We start from the raw sequence: 7,151 nt of genomic DNA, 5'->3' as shown, positions 1-7,151 counted from the left end.
ATCGAACCTGCAGAACCCTTGAAGTGCGACCGCACACAAAATTGTGTTGTTCATACTCTTCCTCTGGAGTGCGGCCGCACAAAAAAATGTACGGTCCGCACTTGTCCTCTGCGGTCCGCACTTTTCCTCTGAAGTTCGGCCGCACTCAAAATTGTGCGGTCTGCACTTTTTCAAAAGTTCCAAAATAACATTAGAGTGCCGAAATGCCTGGACATCGCTCAAAACTCACCCCGAAACTACTGAGCCATCAGGATCCCGTTCAAATATACCAAGAAGTCCTAAAATATCATACGGACTTAGTCAAAACATCAAATCACATCAAATAACGCTAAAAACATGAATCACACTCCAATTCAAGCCTAATGAAACTAAAATTTCCAACTTCTACATTCGATGCCGAAACCTATCAATTCAATTCCGACTGACCTCAAATTTTGCACACAAGTCATAAATGACATTACGGTGCTATGAAAATTTTCAGAACTGGATTTCGACCCAGATATCAAAAAGTCAATTCCCCGGTCAAATTTTCCAAAAATTTAACTTTTGCCATTTCAAGCCTAGTTCCACTACTGACTTCCAAATAATTTTTCGGACATGCTCCTAAGTCTAAAATCACCATACGGGACTATTGGAATCATCAAAATTTTATTCTGCGGTCGTTTTCACATAAGTCAACATTCGGTCAACCTTTTCAACTTAAGCTTTCAACCTTGAGACTAAGTGTCTTAATTCATTCCGAAATCTCTCCGGACCCAAACCAACTACCAAGCAAGTCACATAATATTTATAAAGCACAAAATAAGCAGTAAATAGGGGAATGGGGCTACAACTTTTAAAATGACTGGCCAGGTCATTACATAAAGTCTATTTGATGCGTCGATTGTTCAACTTAAAGATGACAGAAGGTGGATCTGTTATGGAACATATCCATGAGTTTAATGTAATATTAACTCAGTTGAGTTCTGTTAATATAACATTCGATGAAAAAGTTAGGGCATTGATTCTACTATCATGTTTACCGGAGAGTTGGTCTGCAGTAGTAACTGTAGTTAGCAGTTCATCATGAAATACCAAACTCAAATTAGATGATATTAGAGACTTGGTTCTAAGCGAAGATATTCGCCGGAGAGAATCAAGTAATTCTTCAGGATCTTCTTTGAATACCGAAAGCAGAGAGAGAAACAGCCAAAGAGGACAAAGTCATGGACGTGGCAGATCAAAGTTAAGGAGAAGAGGGTAATTCAAAAATCGCAAAGATATTATGTATTGGAATTGTGATAAAAAGGGTCACTACAATAGTCAGTGTAGAGAGCCAAAGAAGAAGAAGAACGATCAATATAAGGATGATAATTCAGCAAATGCAATTGATGAACAAGTCGGTGATGCACTAATTTGTTGTGCAGAAAGTCCAATCGAATCTTGGATTCTGGACTCAGGTGCATCCTTTCACTCTATATCATGCAAAGAATTATTGCATAATTATATTGTTGGAAAATTTAGGAAAGTTTATCTAGCAGTCGGTAAACCTCTGGACATTGTCGGGAAATGTGAAGTTCATATAAAGACTTCACAAGGCACGCTATGGAAATTGCAAAATGTCCGACATGTTCCTGGCCTTAAGAAAAATCTGATATCTATGTGGAAATTGCAACAGTGAAGGATATACAATAAAATTCGATAACGGATCGTGGAAGATAACCAAAGAAAATTTGGTTATGGCACGAGGCTTCAAGAAGGGAACACTGTATGCAACCGCAATACAGCGAGATACTATAGCAACAGTTGATCATGGTCGTGATACAACATTGTGGCACCGGAGGCTCAGGCATATGAGTAAGAAGGGAATGAAGTTGTTGGCATCCAAAGAAAAGTTGACAAACCTAAAGCATGTTGAATTAGGTTTGTGCGAAGATTGCATTTACGGGAAACAAAAGATAGTTAGTTTCTCAAAGGTGGGAAGGACGCCAAAGAAAGAGAAACTGGAACTAATGCATACAGATGTGTGGGGACCAACACCTATAACTTCTCTGGGAGGCTCACGCTATTATGTCACCTTCATTGATGATTCCACAAGAAATGTATGGGTTTATTTTCTGAAAAATAAATCTAAAGTGTTTGTTACCTTTAAAAGATGGAAAGCTGAAGTTGAAAATCAGACAAGTCTAAAGTTAAAATATCTAAAGTCTGACAATGGAGGAGAGTATGATAGTCAAGAGTTTAAAGCATTCTGCTCTGATAATGGGATCAGAATGATCAAGACAGTTCTTGGAACACCGGAACAAATGGCCTTGCTGAGAGGATGAATAGAACCCTGAATGAACGAGCCAGAAGTATGAGAATACATTCTGGATTGCCGAAGTATTTTTGGGTTGAGGCTGTTAACATGACAGCTTACCTCATAAATAGGGGACCCTCTGTACCGCTGAATTTTGAAATTTTCGAGGAGGTATGGACAGGAAAGGAGGTAACTCTCTCACATCTGAAAAGTTTTGGTTGTGTTGCTTATGTGCATGTAAACTCTAATGATCGAGATAAGCTTGATCCTAAGGCCAGGAAATGTTTCTTTTTTGGCTATGGTGATGATAATTTTAGTTATCGATTTTAGGATGATCAGAATAGAAAGATCCTAAGACACAGGAATGTCACATTTAATGAAAATGTGATGTACAAAGACAAGCTTCAAGTAGAACCAACTAGCACCAGTAGACAGATATCTGAAACAGTTGACTTAGAAGAAATCTCACAATATGAAGTGGCTAGAGAGATTATAACTGGATCTGAAATTGAATATGCCGAACCAGAAGCTGAATCTGGATCAGAATCAGAACCAGAACTAGAACCAGAGATAGAATCAGATGGAGAATCAGATCTGGAGTTAGGACTTGAATCAAATTCGGGATCAGTTAATCCTGAACATACATTAAGGAGATCTAAAAAAGTCACGAATACTCCAGATAGGTTAACTCTCTCTCTCTCCACTATTTACTTCTGACTGATGCTGGAGAACCAGAGCATTTTGTTGAAGCAATGCAGGTGATAAGCTCTGATAAGTGAAAGCTAGCCATGAAAGAAGAGACAAATTCTCTTCAAAAGAATAAAACATGGATACTTACAGAGTTACCAAAAGGAAAGAAGGCATTGCAAAATAAGTGGGTGTACAAGGTCAAGGAAAAGCATGAAGGTAAGAAGAGATACAAAGCACAATTAGTAGTAAAAGGCTTTCAACAGAAGGAAGGGATCGACTACACCGAGATATTCTCTCCTGTAGTCAAATTGACTACTATCAGGTTAGTGCTAAGTATCGTAGCTGCAAAAAATTTGCATTTGGAGCAGCTAGATGTTAAAACTGCTTTCTTGCATGGTGACCTTGAAGAAGACATCTACATGAAGCAACCTGAAGGTTTTCAAGATTCTGGTAAAGAAAACCTTGTGTGTAAGTGGCAGGAGAGTTTGTATGATTTGAAACAAGCACCCCGACAATGGTACAAGAAATTTGATGGATTCATGCATAATAATGGTTTCACACGATGTGAGATGGACCATTACTTTTATATCAAATATCTTAATAAATCCTATATCATTTTACTATTGTACATTGATGATATGCTAATTGCAAGATCTAGCATAAATGAGATCGATTCGGAAATGAGATCAACAGGGTTAAACAACAACTGGCGGAGGAGTTTCAAATGAAAGACTTAGGACTAGCTAAGCAAATGCTTGGGATGAGTATTAGCAGAAACAGGTTTGAAGGAACCTTAAAGTTGTCTCAAGAAAAGTACATACAGAAGGTACTAAGCAGGTTCAGTCTTCATGATGCAATGACCAGAAATACTCCATTCGGAAGCCATCTTAATCTGTCGAAGGACCAATCACCTAAGACAAATGAAGAAAGGAAGTACATGTCCAAAGTTCCATATGCTTCAGCAGTAGGAAGTTTGATGTATGCTATGGTTTGCACTAGACCAGACATAGCCTATGCAGTTGGTGTTGTCAGTAGATACATGTCAAATCCAGGAAAGGAGCATTGGTAAGGTATAAAATGGATATTGCGATATCTCAAAGGCACCTCAGGTATGACACTTTTTTTTTAAAAAGGAGCAATATTATCTTACAAGGTTTTGCCGATGCAAATTTAGGCGGCGATCTGGATAGTCGAAAAAGTACCACATGTTACGTATTCACCTTGGATGGTACTGCTGTTAGCTGGATGTCTAGAATTCGGAAAAGTGTTGCTCTATCTACCACTAGAGCAGAGTACATGGCAATCTCAGAAGCTGGAAAATAGATGATTTGGCTCAAGAATTTTCTTAAAGAGTTAGGTAAAAAGCAGGACAATTGTGAGCTTTTCAGCTATAGCCAGAGTGCAATTCATCTTGTCAAGAATCCAGTATTTCATGTAAGATCGAAGCATATCCAGTTGAGGTATCATCATATCCGAGAGTTGATAAGTGAAGAAACTTTTTTCCTACAGAAGATACCGGTATCAAAGAACCCGTCAGACATATTGACCAAAGTTTTCGGTGTTGAAAAGCTGAGGCTGTATACTGCCTCAGTTAGCCTTCAAGACTGATAGCATGAAGGCGCCACCAGAGAATAGCAATTTTTTTTTTTTAAATTTCTTTCTTGATGTAACATAGGTTTGAGGGGGAGATTGATAGTAGCAAACCTGTTGTTATATGTGAAAGAAACAAAAATAGACAAAACAAAAGAAAGAAAAATATAAAAGAGATAAACTTATGATGTAAGAGCTTACATCGGCATTCTTATGATGTATGTACTTACATCGACATTCGTATGATGTAAGCGCTTATATCGGCATTTCTATGATGTAAGCGCATACCTCGGTAGGGCATTCAAATGCCTATAAAAGGGGTATATATTTTCATTTGTAAATCATCCCTCAACTTTTTTTTCTCTCTTCAACTAATAAAGAGCTATTCTTTGTGTGACCGTAGAGTAGGCAAAATTTCTGAACCACGTAAATTTATCTTATCTTATCTTGTGCAATTTATTGCTTTTTTCTTTCAAATATTTTTCCTTCTATTAGCCTGACACGTTTACCAACATGCACAGATGCTGCAATATTGAATACGAAATTTGTAAAAACTAGTTAAATAACTTTTACAAAATGCTGTAGATGTTTTCCTTTTGAAGGGGAAATTGATCATATTTGGTTTCTTTAAGTTGTACTTGTACTAGATCTTGAGATAATCTCCTTTATAGGTGGTCCCACTTTAGCCTCAAACATGTAGAAACATGAGGTCCTATCATGTTTGGACTGTGTCCAAAAGACCAAGAACATTTTGGCCATGTGGAAAAGTTTCTTGCTCTGGATATTTGGTGCGAAAATTGTCTAATGCAAATACGTGACTCTATACAACTATACAAATACCTATACATGGAATACAATGTGCTCCGCGAACCCAAGTTAATTGGCGCATTATTCGCGACATCTGGCCAAGTGACACATCATTGCGTTCGCGAAAATTAGTCCGCCATCGCAAAAATCAAATGGTGTCGTATTCGTAAAGACATGTCCAATATCACGAATCTCTAATGGACATCCAATTTCGTGATCGCAACACATATTCCGCGATCGCAAAATAATCGGCAAAATAACGAGAGCTGGTCAAGTAACACATCACTGCGTTTGCGAAGATTAGTCCGCCATCGCAAAAATCAAATGGTGTCTGATGTCGCCCAAACTTACTCCACAAATATAGGTAATGAGGCGGTCGAAGCAATAATAAAATCCAACGCAAGTCGGGGTCGAATCCTCAGGGAGTTAGAATTGGGATTAGGTATATGCTTAGTGTAATTGTACAATATGCCTTAGATTACACTTTCACATTCTTGTTTGTTGTTCCTACTTATACTTTAAACTATTATTGCAATTATAAAATTATAAGACAATATTTTTGGTTTTGGTTGTTTTTCAAATGATAAAAGATCTAGGGTCGTGACTTCCACCTAGCTGGTTACCTAATGGGTTGTAAACTCTAGGGCAAGTTTGATTGGTCGGGGTTGTTATATAGTAATCACACGCAATTGCCCACTCTATATCTCTCGGTAGTTTGAGTGGTTTTGCCCAATTTGGCTTTCTCAAGTCCAAATGGGTATTGCACAAAATAAGTGATAAATGCTAAAGTCAGGTCTTACTATCTCTAGATTCAACCCTTTAATTGGGGCTATCAAGTTCTTGAGTTCACCTCAATTTCTTGTTAGCCAAGTTTTTCTAGACTTAGTCTTTCTTTCTCAAGTAGAGACTAAGTCAATTAGGCATGAATCAATGTTTACAACCATTAATTCTTAAATTCAAGCAAGAACTAGGCTAAATATCCTAATCCAATCACAAACAAGTCCTAAATCAAACACCCATTAAGTACCCACACTAGGGTTGAGCCACAACCCTAACTAGAAATTTAGCTACTCATTAAAAATGAAGAAATACAAGAAGAAATTAAGATAGAATGCATAATAATTGATTAGGGAAAGAAAATCTAATATTTAGAATCTAATCTAGTACAATATTACTCAAACCAGTAAAGAAAAACGGCTCAGGTACTCTCTCAAAACAAAACTTACCCTAAAAATGATAAAAAGTTCTATTTATACTAAACTGAAAATATCTGACAAAAATGCCCATGCGGAGGTTGTGCGGCCGCATAATTATGTGTGTGCTACGCACAATGAGACTTGGCTTGACAGGTTCCAGTTCTGCGGCCGCACAATTCTAGATTGCGGCCGCACTCCTTCAACTAATGCGGACCGCACATTTGTGAGTGCGACCGCACTCTTGCTTCTGCGGTAGCATAATTATAGTGTGACCTCACTCTTGCTTCTGTAGGGCTCAGAATCATGGCTACCCTCTTCCAAACCTTAAGAAGAACTAGCAGCGGAAGATGATTCATCAACCAAGTAAAATCTACCCGGGACTTGTTGATATTAGGTGTTAGGTGGGGCTTGGTCAGAGTTTTCCTCAGAAACTTCACTAGACGGGAGATACTCACTGGTGTCTGATGATTTAGGGAATCTGTTGGCCGTAGCCTTCTTGCTTAACACTCTTTGGATGGCTAGTGGTAGGTTACTCTTGCTTCATCCTCGGCCTCAGCCTCGGGAGGGTTCTGCCCTCCCTTTTGATGTAT

The sequence above is a fragment of the Nicotiana tabacum genome, chromosome 12 (assembly GCF_000715075.1).
Source record: "Nicotiana tabacum cultivar K326 chromosome 12, ASM71507v2, whole genome shotgun sequence".
Taxonomy (NCBI): domain Eukaryota; kingdom Viridiplantae; phylum Streptophyta; class Magnoliopsida; order Solanales; family Solanaceae; genus Nicotiana; species Nicotiana tabacum.
The sequence above is the reverse complement of the archived record's forward strand: the minus strand, read 5'-3'. Positions refer to the sequence as shown.